This window comes from Rhineura floridana, chromosome 5 (assembly GCF_030035675.1).
Source record: "Rhineura floridana isolate rRhiFlo1 chromosome 5, rRhiFlo1.hap2, whole genome shotgun sequence".
Lineage (NCBI taxonomy): Eukaryota > Metazoa > Chordata > Lepidosauria > Squamata > Rhineuridae > Rhineura > Rhineura floridana.
Window position 1 is genome coordinate 143,138,988 of NC_084484.1, and position 16,609 is coordinate 143,155,596.

The window sequence follows — 16,609 nt, forward strand, 5'->3', positions numbered from 1 at the left end:
GGCAGAAGGATTGGAATCAGTTTCTGCACACCCCTCCTTGTTAAAAGCTGCACCTCTCCTGCTGACTTACTGCTCTCTCAATCAAAAGGGCAAGAGGAAACAGTTGGGATTCATTCTTCCCCCTTTTTTGAGAAACTGCACAAATGTCAGCTTCCTAAGAGGATGTTTGGCATAGCTGAGTTCAGTCGCGCAATGTACAAAGTCTGGATGATGAAAAGTGTGACGGTCTGCCCACTGCTAAAGAGGAGGGAAAAAAGGAAAACGGGATTTCTTCTGTACTTTCGCAGAACACATGAACTTCGCTAGAAGTGCGTCTTCTATTAAACAGAGACTTGGGAACAAAATTCAGCTGCAGCTCTCAGCAAAGTCTGGAACTATTTTGATTAGGGATATTTTGACTGGGTCTCGTAGTATTTATTACTGCTAATATTTTAAAATATAAGAATGTATCTAGCATACACAATGGAGCCAATTATAATCTCAGGGATGCTTATATTACAGAGGATGCACATGAGTACAGTATTTAGTTTTGTTAGTGTTTCTCTTTTTCCTTTTAGACATTCTGGATTACTAATGTGCTTTCAGGGCATTTTCCATTTTTTGAAAAAACATATTTTCTTTAAAAAAGGACTTAACAGAAGAAAAATATGACATTCAGCCTGCAAAATAGCACTTCCCGCACCCCTATGCTTCACCACAAAATCATGGATTGTAATGTCGCTATGACCTACTATTTTTGGCTGCAATTCTGTATCTATTCATTTACCAAGTCCTGCAGTTGTCAATGGGAGTCGCCCACACATAACAAATAGCAGGAGTACACTATGACTACATACTAACCAACAGACATCGTTCGGGTTTTGTTTGTTTTTAAACCTACATTAAACTGTATTTCTTTAAAAGCGTATTTTCATTTTTAAAAACTGAAATATATTTAGTTGTATTCAACATAGCACTAAGGCTAAGATTCTGGCAGCACAAGAATGTCTCCCTCTCCTCCCCCATACTCCCTCTAAATCTGTTCTGGGGTTTTCTCCAACCCTCCTGAGCAGATTTTGGGATGATGCAGGGTGCACGAGAGGGAAGAGAGAGGGAAAATCACCTTGGGCTAGCCACAAAAGTTAGTTGAATACTACCCATTTAATGTAATTCTATAATACAAAATTAACATGTGGAATTCACTGTCACAAGAAGTGGGTGATGGTCACTAGCTTAGATGGCTTTAAAAGGGCATTAGACAAATTCATGGAAGTATAGTTATATCAAGATCTCTGGATACTAGAAGTGAGGTGTGCACTGTTGCCTTCATTCCCTGCTTGTGGCTGTTCCAGAAGCTTCTGGTGGGCCACTGTGGGAAAGAGGATCATTGACCAAATAGTGCCTCACTCTGATTCAACAGAACTGATATTCTAGCCTTTATTAGACTATAACAGGACTATTTGAAAAGGCACTCATTCTTGAAGTATCATTCGGTTTTTTTCAAAGTCATTCTCTGCTACAACACTCAGAAATTGCAGTGAGCAAGGAACTAGTAATTTCTCATGGTAGGCATGTATTTAAACACCAGTAGCACAGTGGGGAGGAGAGCCTGGCTGAGAGTCCAGAGTCTGTGAGTTCAAATCCCCGCTCGTGTCTCCTGAGTGTCAAGGGCCAGCTAAAGATCACCCCCACAGTGAGTGGCTCAGGGGTTACGTGCCCTGCCACCTGTGCAGCCATGGGCAAGCTGCATAGTCCTAAGAAGCCCAGTTGCCCCCCAGCTGGCAGTTGTGGACAAGGAAGGGGCTGGCTTGTGGAGCTGTGGCAAGCTGAGCAGGCCCTGGCCAGCTGGGGAGGACTAGCCTCAGGGGGAGGCAATGGTAAACCCCCTCTGAATAACGCTTACCATGAAAACCCTATTCATAAGGTCACCATAAGTCAGGATCAACTTGAAGGCAGTCCATTTCCAATTTTTCAACAAATGGCTTTGGCATGCTATTGCTTCTCAGCCTCACCATTCCATCTGTGAAGTAGGAATGCCATGACCTGCCTCAGGGAGGATATATGAGAAGTAAAGCAAGGGTAGCCAATGTGATGCTCTCTAGATGTTGTGAACTACAGCTCCTTATTCCTGACCACTGGCCATTGTTAGTTGGGGCTGACGGGAATTGTAGTCTACAACATCTGAAGGGCACCAAATTGGCAACAGCTGTGCTATAGGCACATCAGTACATGGTCACTAAAACCTAAGAAATGTTGATCATACAGGCTAGAAGTTTTCAATTTTCATTATTTAAATTTATTTATTTGCTGCAAGGCTTCTTTTCTAGGTGCTGATGTGTGGCCTGCTAAATCTTTAGCTTTCATATTTTGAAGTCATTTATAGTTCTCTCATGCCTTGAAATATGCTTGCATAAGAACCTTTAAATCAGGCATGCAAAACCCCACCTGGCTTGTCATAGGCCTCAAAGACTGAAAGTTTTACATGGGAGACAAGGACATGTTTTTGTTGTTAGTATCACGAGAATCTCACCATTTAATTTTAAGTGGCACATGAGGTTCAAACAATGATTGTCTCACAAATGTATGAGGAAGGGGATGGGGAGTAAAAAGGTTTTCAACAGGCAGGCGGGTAGCAGAGATTTAGAGATGGTAAAGAGTGCCTACATGGGCATTTGAATGGAAAACTGAGCATTTGTAGAGCTGGAAACTGATGTGTGAGATGTAGAAAAAGTGAAAGGATATGGAATATTACAGGGACCAGAAATAGGTTGTATGGACATCTGTAAATTAATTGTTTAGCAGGTCATAGCATTTCAGGTAGTCTGGGATTCAGAATGTATTCAGTGGATTAATAAGAAATATGTCTCATTTTTAACCTTATCTTTTCTTCAAACCCTATGTGCTTCATCATATCGTAGGATTTCTGCAAAGCCTACAAGTCATCTCACTATAAAACATCTTGTCTTATACTGCCCAAGAACAAAACCCTACTTTTCTCCAAAATATAAAAAACAATCTGGCTCTGCAATAACTTCTCGTGACCCTCACTTTAATTTTTATTATTATACCCATCTTATTATTTACAACTTTAGTTTTCCAACCATTGGGCTAGTTCTGTACACATAATTGGGCCCTGTCTTGAAACACACAGCGTCTCTGAAAGAACACTAACACAGATACAAAAAGAAAAATTCTCATGTAATTAAGTTTGTGATGCAAGCTTGAAGATATACAGCATATTTTAAAAACTGAATGCACTATCATCATCAATTACTCCATTTGCTCATAATGTTATATAACTACAGGATATAATGAACATGACAGATATCTGGTTATATTTTTTAGTGGTACAGCCTTGAAATGTCACCACAGGGACAGTAACAATAATTTTTGTTTTACCCATCTACATGCAAACACATTGCAGATCTCATATTCACTCTCACCTCTCCTAGTGTGACGTCTCATTAACACTGTATTTCCTATAAAGAGATTCCACTGAAGCAACAAGAAGTTAAGTGTCTTCTTACAGCCACACAGCAAGTACACTGAAACAACCAAGCTCTTCAGATTTATTCTGAAACTAAAAAGTTTACACTAATTATGATTTCACTGGAGCCCAGAGGAAATTATACATACACAGAATGAGCAGGTACCTTTGAGGAAGTCATCTATGTCCAGCTCCTTGCTCACTGGAGAATCTATAGAGCAGGATGCAGAAACAGCAACCTTGACAAGACAGCCACCGCTGTCAAACAGCTCGTGTCATTAGAAAGTTTCTCTTAATGTTTAGTTGAAACCTGCTTCCCTGGAGAGTTCCACCCACTACCTATAGTTCCACTCTCTGGAGCAACAGAGAACAAGTCTGCTCCATTTTCTGCAGAACAACCCTTCACACACTTGAAAATAACCTCTATTACCTCTATAGCCTAACTAAAAACACATAGAGAAACTAAGGTACAGCTCTCTAGCTTTTTAGTCATGCAGACAGAAGAATGCTCCAATTATGATATTTTCAGTGAAAAGTTTTCTTTTGCACGGTGTGCATGTGCATATGGTGTTTATAAACTGTCTTTTAACATTTAGATATTTTATTCATTTTTCCACATGGTACAAGTAGAACACATATCACCGTTGGAAAGATACCAATCAAATAGCATAGCTCTTTATCTAAGGAACTCAAATGACAGAGGGTTGAATTAGGAGCATATTAAGGAGCACACGACATGAATTGTTAAAACAACACAGAACTTTAGGGGAGGTGCTTAATGCACAGAGGGCAACATGTTGTTTTGCGTACAACACAGAAAACAATTTCATCACCATCGATACAAGTAATCTTTATGGACACTAGAAATGCATTGCATCATTAATTTATGTCTTTGCCAAACTGTGCTTGTTTTAGGACAATGGACTGAAGGGCAATGGTGTGTCATTGACTTCTCCTGCCCTATCGCATTGGCTAAAGATACAATGCAATGTGAGCATGATCAAGGATAGGACAACAATTACTGAGAAAAAGACATAACCAATAAACCAACTCTGATCTATTTTGTCAGCGTTTAGCCCTGCCCATATCTGACACTTGGAGTCTCCTAGAGGAGCAGAAGGTGGAACAAGACACACCAGCTGGTCTCTGTACTGCCAGCTCCCCTGAGGAGCTGTTGGACACAGACATCCCTGCCCCGGGACCAGAGGTCTCCACACCAGTTGCCTGGATTCTGGGCCCACTCTCAGATCCCTCCCCCTATTCCATCCAAAAGCACAGAAACAGAAGAGACAGTGAGCACCAGGAGCACCAGGAGAAGTGCCTGGCTAGATGCAATAAGGCTTCTCAGGAGATGTGAGGAGCACGTGTAATCAAGGCCTGCCTAAGAGCCAGAACGGAGTAGAACTTGCACCTTCTATATAAGCTGTCAGTCTGAGCTGCTTCACTGCTGAATTCCCACAGAGCGCTAAGCCATCCTGAACTGGGGCAAGACAGCATTCTAACCATTCTAAGTAATACTGTAAATGCTTTGGTAATAATTTCATGTCATTTTTAAAAAGTTACATTTTGGTCATTATAGTCATAAGGTGGACTGTACACTGGTCACAATTTACATTAACTATGAAGTCACAGGAAAACTCAGCAGGAGTAAGGGTTAAATGTTTAGCCTTGAGAAATAAGAGCCGGGCATGTTTAGCCTTGAGCGTAAGTGGAAATTCTTACCGTGAATTTCTCTTCCCAGGGGTTCCTGGAGGGCATTCAGATTCTCGGGATGGCACCTCCCCTGGAGTGACAGGCAGGTCCCTATCTTCTAATTACCTCACCCAAGGAGAGGAGCCATCCTGTCCTCTCCAGACCGGCTGGAAGAGCAAGGATGGCCCCTCGACCCTCAATTAAAAAAACTCTGTGTGTCCAGACTCATAAAAAGAAGAAAACACCATGGAACTAATAAGAGAAAAATGACAGAACGTTAGTAAAAAGATAGATAAGATAATGCCATGAAATCCCCAGGGAGGTCCTAACTACCTCCCCCACATGTGGGGCACTGGCAGAAGCCACTAAGAACTAGCGTGAGTAGACTATTGCCACAGGAATGAAGAGGTGGAGGAATGCCCTCCAGGAACCCCTGGGAAGAGAAATTTACGGTAAGAATTTCCATTAATTCCCTAGTGGTTCCTGGAGGGCATTCAGATTCTCAGGATGTATCAGAGCCCAATGACCTCCTGGGCGGGATTCTCGGTCCCAACAAGTCATGCACAAACTACCTTTTGCAACACCCTCCTCCTGAAGGCTGCGTCTGCCAAAGCCCAGAAATTGATTTTATAGTGTTTAGAAAACGTATGCAGTGAGGTCCATGTGGCTGCTCTACATATGTCCTCAACTGGGAAACTCTCCTTCATGTCAGTGGCAGTGGAAGTCCCCCTCAATGAATGGGCTGTGAGTCCCCCTGGTGGCAATTTCCCCAGAGTCTGGTAGGCCTGAACAACTGACTCCTTGAGCCACATGGAGATGGAAGAAGATGAAACCTTCCTTCCCCTGTTAACCCTGCCAAAGGAAACAAACAGAGCCTTGGTTTTCCTGAACCCAGAAGTCCTATCTAAGTAGAAACAGAGAGCTCTGCACACATTCAGATAATGTCAGGTCCTTTCCTTGGAAGAAGTGGGATTAGGACAGAATGATGGGAGAACCACCTCCTGCGCCCTATGAAAAATTGAGTTAAGCTTAGGAATAAAGGACAGATCTGGCCTCAGAACAACTTTGTCCTGATGAAAAATAAATAGCTGCAGAGCGGACAACAGGGCCCCCAGTTCTGAGAATCTGTGCGCTGATGTGATAGCCACTAGAAAAACTGTCTTGAGTGTAAGGAACTTCTCGCACGTAGCCAGTGGCTCAAAAGGGTGCCCCATCAAGACAGAGAGTACCCAGTTCAGATTCCATGTAGGAAACCTATGAATCACTGGAAGATTCCTCTGCCCCATACCTCTTTAGGAAATGCCGACACAAGGGATTTGTGGATAAGGGAGAATCTCCCTTGCAACCCAAGATACTGCTAATGGCTGCCACTTGCCGTTTCAAAGTATTGAAGCTGAGCCCTTTGTCCAACCCTCCCTGTAAGAAGCCCAGTACACCCACCACTTTCCTAGAGACTGGGTCCCTCGCATTGGCTCTGCACCACTCCATGAACTTTTTTTCCATGTGGAGCCTTACGTTTTGTATGTGGTAGCCTTCCCAGAAGCCAAAAGAATATCTAGAACTGCCCCCCCAAAGCCCCAACTCCTTTAGCCAACCCCGCTCAGCCTCCATGCAGTCAAGCGAAAGCGCTCTGGACATGGATGAAGAACTGGTTCCTGCCTCAGCAGGTCCGATCTGACAGGAAGATGCCATGGTTCCTGAACACACAGGTGGAGAAGCTCCAGAAACCAGCGTCTCCTTGGCCAATACGGTGCTACTAAGATCACCTCGGCCTGCAACTGTCGGGATCCGTCTGACAGTCGGAGAAACGGCATAAAGTAACTCCCTCGGCCAAACTGTTGTCAGAGTATCCCATCTTTGCGCCTCTGGATACTGAAAACGTGAGAAGAACTTTGTGAGTTGTGAGTTCTGGTATGTTGCAAAAAGATCCACTTGTGGGACCCCGAAATGTTTGATAATCTGGCAGAATACTTGGGGGTGAAGTTGCCACTCACCTCCAGGAGCGATGTCCTGTTCAGGCAGTCTGCCATCACGTTTTGTATTGCATCCACGTGTGCTGCCTTCAGTGACCCGAGGTGAGACTCTGCCCACTGGAACAGAAGGCGAGCTTCCTTCACCAGGGCCCTCAATTTCGTTCCTCCTTGATAGGTGGTGTATGCCTTTGTTGCCACTTTGTCATTCCGCTCCAGGACAGGGGCTCCTATGACATTTGGAGCAAACTTCAGTAGCACCAGTCTCACTGCTCAGAGCTCCAGCCAGTTGATGCTCTGGTCCAGTTCCCTGGCTTTTCACACACACCCTGCCACGTGTGACTCCAGGTGCACCTCCCAGCTGTAAAAGCTGGCATCTGTTGTGAGTACCTTCCTTGCCAGCGTCTCCAGGCTCACTCCCCTTAGTAGCATCTGAGGAGACTGCCACCACCTCAGTTCTTGGCGCAGAGATGAGCTGATTGGAACCTGTGTCCTGTGGGATTGAGCAATTTGGTCCTGGGAAAGTATGAGTGTTTGCAGCAGGGGTTGAGAATGAAAACGGGCCCAGCTCACTAGGTCCTGGCAGGATACCAGCTTCCCCTGGAGTTTTGCCAGTTCCATCAGCTCTACTGCCCTGGACGAGGTCACCTTTAATGTGAGCTCCTGGACCTTGGCCACCCGCTCCTGAGGGAGCTTCATGCGGTATTGGACTGAGTCTATTTGCACCCCCAGATGGGTAATGTTCTGCATGGGCTCCAGGGTGCTCTTTTTGAAGTTCACCGCAAAGCCATGGCTGGTAAGGCAGGACAGAATGGTCTGAATGTCCCTCGTGCGCTGGTTCTTCTATGGGGCCCGGACAAGAATATCGTCAAGGTACGGATGAACCCATACCCCCAGGGTCCTCAGATAAGCCATCAGTGCCACTAGGACCTTGGTGAAAACCCTTGGAGTGGAAGTCAGCCCAAATGGAAGAGCCCTGTATTGGTAATGCTTGTTGGTGTAACAGAAACGAAGGAATTTTCTGTGCTCCTGTTGTATTGGAACATGGAGGTATGCCTCCGACAGGTCTATGGAAACATTCAATCTCCTTGGTTGATGACCTCTGAGATGGATTTCAAGGTTTCCATTTTGAATTTCTTGTAGGCCATTCTCCAGTTGAGCCATTTGAGGTCTAAAATAGCCCTTGTCTGTCCATTCTTTTTCAAGATGAGAAAGAAAATTGAGTAGACTCCCCTGTTCCTTTCCCGAGCTGGTACTGGTTCCACTGTGCTGATGTCCAGGAGATGTTGTATGGCCATGAGGAAGACCCTGTGTTTGTCCGACTTGGTCGACTTCGGGGTCCTGATGAATTTCTCTCTGGGGCGCCTTGAAAATTCCAGGGAGTACCCTGAGGAAACTGTTGCCAGGACCCAGCAATCAGACGTTGCGGTCCAGATTGTCTTGAAGTCGAGCAGACATCCCCCTATGGCTCCCTGGAGCGTCAACAACTTGGTGTCAGGATGACTGTCCCTTCTTCACTCCCTTCTGAAAGTTTGATTGGGAGGGGTGAGGAGGTAGATGGGATCTTGACTGGTTGGAACTTGTGTATCTATCTTGTCTCCCCCACTGAGCCTTGTATCCTGATGACGTGTTTTGATGATGAAAAGGCCCCTGGTACTACCTTCTGCTTGTCTCTAGTTTCAATAAGGACCTTTTCCAGTGGTTCCCCAAAAAGCTTCCCCCCCCGAAGGGAGAGTTGGCCAGACACGCCTGGGATCCTGGGTCCACATCCCAATGACAGAGCCACAGGTTACATCTCGCCACTGTGCGAGGCCATTGCCCTGGCATTAAACATCATAGCGTCCCGTGTGGCATCTGTTTGGAAGGCTGCTGCCAGTGAAATCTTCTTCAGACCATCTTTGATGCTCTTGGGAACGTCCTCTCTGCTGGCCAGCTTGTCTGCCCACATTAAGTTCGCTCTGGCGAACACTGACACAGCCGCTGAGACTCTGAAAGTGGCGTCTTGCACCTCGAAGTCTCTGCGCAGTGCCACCTCGACCCTCTTGTCACAAGCATCATTAGGCTTCCCTTCCCCCTTTGTTGGAATAACCACAGAGGAAGAGAGAGCGACCACTGGCTGGTCCACTGCTGGCCTTCAAAGCTGTTCCATCACCATGGGGGCAAAGGAGTAGTGCTTGCTAACTAGCTTGTGCAGCAGTTTATGTTTACCTGGAGTCACCCACTCTGCTGACCACAGCTCCTGGAAAGAGACCAGGAAAGGGAGAGTAGCTATTCTGGGGTGGCCTTCTGGGAAGGCTGATTTAAACCCCTTGGAGGAAGTAGAAACAGCTGGATCAGCTTTCTTAGGTTGCTCTTCAGGTAATTCCAGGATCTACCTAGTTTTGGCAAGAATTGCAGGAAAAACCTCTGCTGGGAAGAGTCTCCCCCTTGGGGGAGGGGCTTCTAATTCCTCCTCAGATAGTTCCCCTTCCTCCCTGTCTGATGAGGATGAGGAGTGGCTGGAACTTGATAGAAGCCCAAAGGCAGTAGCAGCCTTATTACTAAATCTCCTTTTGGCCCCATGTCTCCCCTTTTGACTATAAGCCCTCTTATGCCTATGCCTGCCCTTCTGGTTCCTCCTATAAATTGGTGAGGAAGAAGAGGCAGATGAAATGGATATGGAGGAGAGAGATGAGGAGGAAGGTGTGGGGGAGGGTGACTTTGTCCACCTCCTGTTTATGTGCCCCTTGTGGGGGTGATGCCTTCTCTTTCGAGGAGTGGGCAACTGGGAAGTGCAGGGCCTGGAGCTGGTTCCCGACCAGGCAGTCCCAGTACTCCTAACCTCTTTTGCCACCACCCCTCTGACCCAACTAATGAACTTTGGGAAATCTTCCTGCCCCGGGATGGAGGGGGGGCAAAGTGCTACTTACCCCCTCCCTCCAGCACTCCTGTGCTCTCAAGTGCTGCTCTGAGTGGTGGGAGAGAGATGGTGACTGCTCTTCCTCGGTCTCGCTAGTTTGCGCGTGTTCACGCTCTTCCAGGGGGCTGCTAGCCATCGTGGGTGAACTTTATTAGGCTCTCCAATCCTATGGTGGGGGTAGGAGAGGCCTGAACTGGTGTAGGGGCGTAGTGCAGCTTTCCCCACCTTTCTGCTTTCCCGCCTTTCCTGATACTCTTCGCGGTGAAACTAGAATTCTTATCCTCTCTCCGCTGCCCTCCTACACGCGGTTGCACCCCTCCTTAGATTTGAGAGGCCGCAAATCACCAAAGACTAGTTGCCACCGCCTCCACGCCTCTTCTTTTAGGTGAGAAGACGCGAGCCGTGCCACCAGCTAACTCCCTCGTTCTGGGATCCTAGCCCTCTAATTGTTCTCACACTCCCCATCCTTATCTAAAAAGTTTGGTGAGGGAGCGGGAAAAGTCTACGAGAAAGGATAAGAGGATTAGCCAGAACAAAGAAGCGAAAGAAGAGTGAGGAATCTCACAAAAGACAGGCTGGCTCTTAAGCAGCTCAGCCAGACCCTGACCGTCCACCACAAAAAACAGGGCCGGGCTGGTGAGGATGGGATGGCTCCTCCCCTTGGGTGAGGTAATTAGAAGATAGGACCCTGCCTGTCATGCCAGGTGAGGCGCCATCCCGAGAATCTGAATGCCCTCCAGGAACCACTGGGGAAGAGAAGACTGAGGGGAGATATGATAGCACTCTTCAAGAACTTAAAAGGTTGTCAAACAGAGAAGGACCAGGATATCTTCTCACTTGTCCCAGAGTGCAGAACATGGAATAATGGGCTCAAGATGCAGGAAGCCAGATTTTGACTGAACATCAGGAAAAATGTCCTAACTGTTAGAGCTGTACGACAATGGAACCAATTACTTAGGGAGGTGGTGGGCTCTCCAACACTGGAGGCAATCAAGAGGCAGCTGGACAGCCACCTGTCGGGTATGCTTTAATTTGGATTTGGATTCCTGCATTGAGCAGGGCATTCGACTCGATGGCCTTCCAACCCTACCATTCTGTTATTCTAATTGTATCTGGAAGTGAGCCAGTTTGTATATCACGATGGTAAATTTATGCATAGATGGATATTAAGGTTGTCGTGAAACTATGGTTGGGAGAAGCAGAAACAAGCTCTGTGTTTGCACACTCCTACTTTGGTTATAGTTTGTAAACCTGCACCGGAGGGTTTGTGCAAACCAGTTTGCAAGGTAGATGTAATAGCAAACGATGGTTTAATCAACATAATCTTGCTTATTGAGCTGAGCATGTGGTGTGAGAGGAGGGGGAATGTGTGATCCCAAGACTCATTCTCAGCCCTCCAAATGATGGTTTGGAGGATCAGAAACAAGTGAACCAACTAACTGGAAAGGTTGTGTATCTGCAGCTTGCAAGTAGAAAAGGTGGCTGTGATGTTAACAATTTCGACAGTAAGCATGCATAACAACTTTTCCTGAAATCAAACTTCTTTTGTCAAAATCGTAGATACACTTGTGCATGAAAATTGGCTTTGTGCTGCATCCACATGGGTATTTGTGGGATCAGTCCTCCACATGCATGGAACATTTTGAAAGCATCTATATGATGTCACTGGCAGCGAAATGCCAGCCTGTATTTTCTTTGCATTTAATTCAGATGGACCGTTTCCAAGGGAAATCCAGTAAGTAAAACAAAATCCAAACCTGTTGCCAACAACCTAGTTGAGATATCTCAGTGACCCATTTGCAAATTAAGCACCCATCTGGAATCAGTCTCACCTTTCTTTAATGCTTCCTTCCTTCATTTTGGATTTCCCCCTGCTTGTATGGGTGGCATTTTGGAACATCACACAACTATGGCTATCAAAGCCATTTACTATTTATAGGAAGAGAATTGAAAACTTTAAGCATATACCTATGGGCGATGTAAGCCTGTGGAAAAGGGCAATTACTGCCAGGCAGTATTTTCAGCTCAAAATGCCTATTATTTAAATAGCCACTTGAGCTGTGCTCTCACAGTTTACCATGTCAATAGAACACCTAAATGAAATTACAACCTTCTGATATGCAGCAGGGTATCTGTTCTTTACTTTGTAATATACATGCCCAGGAGAAATTACTCTATGCAAGGCAGTTTATTAAGGCAGAGTTTATTGTAAGAATGTTCTGCCCCTAATATGTGATTAGGTTTCATGTGTTAAATAACACATCTAACAACGTTGGGTGTGCATGATACCCCTGTTTTAATGAACTCTGACATGTGCCCTGAAGTACACTGGGCAATATACTGCCACAACCCATCAGCAACACAGTTCCTCTGTAATTTGCACTGACTTTATTTTGCCAGCAGCATAACCCCATGCTTAGCACAGGGACTTTTACACACAACAGAAAATCCTAGAACACGGAGAGAGTAAAATAAAACCAAATAATGCATCTATGGGGGCATCTTATTAGATGCATTTATTAGCCTATTTTATAGTGCTAGTGGTTATTAAAGCATTTAAGGATCCCCTAAACACTATGGAAACTCAGGGGATGCAACATGCAAAGTTGCTCTTTAGAAAATACACAGTAGAAGTTAATGGAATAAGATAAGCTTGTTAAAAACACACACACAACGAACCTAGAATTGCAGAAACAAAGATGAAAAGAGCAAAACAGTGTCACCTTCATATACTTGCCCAATCTGACATAATAGGCCGGTAGGCTACATCTTAGATAAGTATTTATTTTATTCTATTTTATTAGATTTATATCCCGCCCTTCCTCCCAGTAGGAGTCCAGGGCAGCATAAAAATCTAAAGCATCCAAAGCATAAAAGATCCAAAGCATAGGCAGTAGTTTAATTCATTTATTACATTCAGGAGTGTAGTGGTCCAGGATCTCAGGGGGTCTTAGACCCCTTACTTTTTTTTGGAGAAGGTCCCAGCAGGGTCTCTATGTCTCCAGCATCCTATGAGCCAATCAGCATGAAAGGGGAATGTGTTAGCCACTGAGAAGAGTCTTCTGACATGCTTCCTTGTCCTTTCCTGCCGATTGGAGCCAGAGTGAAAGGAGATGAGTCAGCCACTAATAAGACTCTTCTCAGCAGCTAGCAGCCTCCCCTTTCATGCTTATTGGCTCCTGTTTCAGGATTGTTGTGAGAATAAAATTCGTAGGGGGAGAACCATTATGAATTCCATGGCAGAAGATAGAGATCAGGTCTGTTTTCTGGTTCAAGGTACCAGGTTCATCAGTTCATGTGTGTGTGGAGAACTTTTATTTCTGATTGTTTTGGGGGAGGATGTTTCAGAATTTTGTTTTGTAGAGGAAGGCTTCTTTTTTTAAAAAAAACCACACCTTTTAGGTAGTGTGGTAAAGTAGCTCTTTCTATTCTCTCGCCACATGTTTATAAACAATTAATTAATTAATTAATTAATAGATTTATATCCCACCCTTCCTCCCAGCAGAAGCCCAACAATGAATTAGCTAGTTAGTTAGCCAGCCACCTGGCTGGCTGTAGAGGCAGGAGAACAAACAGTCATGACACTGTACATACAGTGTAAATGCGATATGTCGATTGCTGTGAAAAGGAGCCTGCTGCCGCCTCACTGCCTAGTGGGGAGAACAGAAGGAACTGTTTTGCCATGTTACCTAAAAGGAAAAACAAAAAAAGCACAGCTTTGTTTCCCTCGCAAGAAACAATTAAAAATGCCCCCCACCCATTCCGAACACTGGCCAAATGTCCACACCTAATTTGCCCCCTCAAAATCAGATTGTGAACTAGAAAAAAGTACCAAGAGAGTGAAATCCAGGGAGCACAGCTTCTGCTAACCCTAGACTTAAGACCCCTAACAAAAGATTTGGCTGCATAATTATGGGAAACTTGACTGTGAAACTAATGTGAGGAATTAGGAATGGCTGCATGGTATAGGACATATAGCAGGACAAATTGTTACTTGTCAGGGCAAGCCTGGGCTTAACCTAGCCAATGCACATTAGGTGTCTGGAGGTGAACAATACATGCAAGCTTGTCCTTTAGAAAAGGAAAGAGGTTGCCCCCCCAATACAGGCTTACACAGAATTATATGTACAATAATTTAATTTGTTATATCCCTAACTCTGTGACAACACTGCTTTCCTGTGAGTCATTGCCTTTGAATAAATAGTTGGAAAACATGCATTACATTTGCCCTGAATTAACTTTACATCGAATTAACATTGTGTACAGTCTGGGAGTGCCTAATATAGTACCACTGATAAACCTATATGAGGGGGACCTGATCAATGGCTAGGGGTGTGCCAGGTCACTGAAAGCACTTGAATATGCATTTCACAAAACAAATACTAAGTCTTTATGGAATAAGTTAGTGCAGCTAGTTAAAGAAGCCATGTTTTGCAATAACAAAAAGACAAAAAACTAAAACTGCACAGGCGAATCCTAAATGTGTTGGAAAATTAGTTAAAAAAACACCCCACAGCCACACACAAACACACCAATATCTGTTAGTGGCGCCTATGTAGTGGATGTTCTAATGATGGGGGAATCTCTCATAAAAGAAAATATCACTGCCCCTGAAAAGAACGATTGCTTGAAGGACATCAGGGACCACAAACAAATACTGGAGTGTTTCTTATAATATATTCTTTCAGCACACTGGGGTTCTCCTTTCTTTTTTGGTATATAAATTGGTGCTAGCCGCATCCACTACATTTCTTCTTCTTTACTGTTTTGGTCCAGAAAAAAGTGAGTGAAGGGTTGGTGTATATAATATAAAGTAGATGGGATAAATATATGGGCTCTATAATTTATTTTATTGATAGTAAAATCTGAAAAACAACACTTTTTTTGAATGTTACATACATTTTCCCCATCTACCCTGTCTGTTTCAGTGGGTTTGAGCCATATTGGACCCAAATCAGGAAATACGATGGAAGTTACAGCTCCAAATTCTTCAATCAATGGTGAAGGGAGGGGAAGAAGTGAAATAAATAAATAATGCAGAAGCAAAAGGATGAGGTCTGTATCATCAATGTGTCCTGCCTTTTCCTCCCCTCCAACCCCTCTGTGAGAAATATTGTGGAAAACCTTTAACCCTTCAGGGGTTATTGGCTACAAAAATGGCACAGACAAACAGTAGTCTTCACATGGCTGAAGAAGTCAGCGGAATAGTAGCCTACTTGCATGGTGCAGATTCAACACGACTAGTCTCCATGCTCAGAAATAACTTAGGGAAAGACAGAAGTAACGTTTTCAGATTGATGGAAGTGGTTTGAAGGGACACACATTCACTGAATTCAACACAGTGAATGAGTATTGAAACCACATCCAGTACACTTAACATGTTATGGTCATAAGTCATTATAAGCCCTGGACTGGTGTCTGGACTTGGTGGTGGGCTGGATGAGGGCCAATAAACTGAGTCTGAATCCTAGCAAGACAGAGAAACTATGGGATGGTGGTTCCTGAATTCGGATAATTGGTCAGTTGCCTGCTTTGGATGGGGTTGCACTTCCTTTCATAGTCTGGGGGTGCTCCTGGATTCATCTGTGTTGCTAGAGGCCCAGGTTAGGAGTGCCTTTTACCAGCTGGTAAAACAGCTGCAGCCGTTTCCGGACTGGCATAGCCTCACCACTGTTGTCCACGCACTGGTAACCTCCAGGATGAATTATTGTAATGCACTCTAGGTGGAGTTGCCCTTGAGGTTGGTCCGGAAGCTGCAGCTGGTGCAAAATGCGGTGATGAGACTGCTCACTGGGGCAGGGTATCGCCAACATGTCACTCCACTTGCATAGATTATAGGTCTATTAAATAATAACTATGTTTTTGAATTTCAGTGGCAATGACTTTTCCCAGAATATGTTTCGTAGACATCATGTTATGGAATGATATCTAGACCACTGTTTTGCCTAGCCACTACAGTCTATTCTCACTTATTAGTTCAAGTTGGCTCACAAACATGATTAAAATAACTGTGAAGACTGTAAAGATATAGGGTTGTTCCTTTTCAAAATAATGTGGGATAAAGTTCCTCTGTTTAAAAAAAGAAAATCAGTTATCCCCTGCTTCTTGTCAAACAGACCACCCCCCAAGCAGATATGTACATTGCTAACAGGCAGTGTATATATTCTTTATTTGCGGTCAAAGACCCAAACAACAAATTTGAGTACAGAGGAAAAATTAATAAAATACATAATAAAAATTTCAACTTAACTATATGCTAAATCTCTTCGAGACTAAAAGAAACCTCAGGCCCTGACTGAGGAAGCCATTCAAGGAACAAGACTTGATCGTATAGATTGGGCTGCATAGATGAAATTGGTCACAGCTATTGTAAGATTTTTATGTACTCCATTTACAGGCATGTACAGGCAGTGAAGTATTTATTACTATCCATGTTGCAAAATTTGCTCTGTCTGCTAGAAAATTAACCCTTCATGCCTGTTGTACCCATATATCAATTCTTGGGGCAAATAAGTGTGTCTTTGGTCTAGAGGTGAACTTTTATTTTAATTTTGTGGTTCTTGTTGTCCTTTTGTATGTTGT

General features: G+C 44.3%; 1 protein-coding gene across 20 annotated transcripts in view; it reads right to left on the minus strand.

Moving 5' to 3' along the window:
* The window catches only part of ZBTB20 (zinc finger and BTB domain containing 20), a 798,165-nt gene that overhangs the window by 323,961 nt on the left and 457,595 nt on the right, over positions 1-16,609 (minus strand). The gene's annotated exons all lie outside the window — the stretch shown is intronic.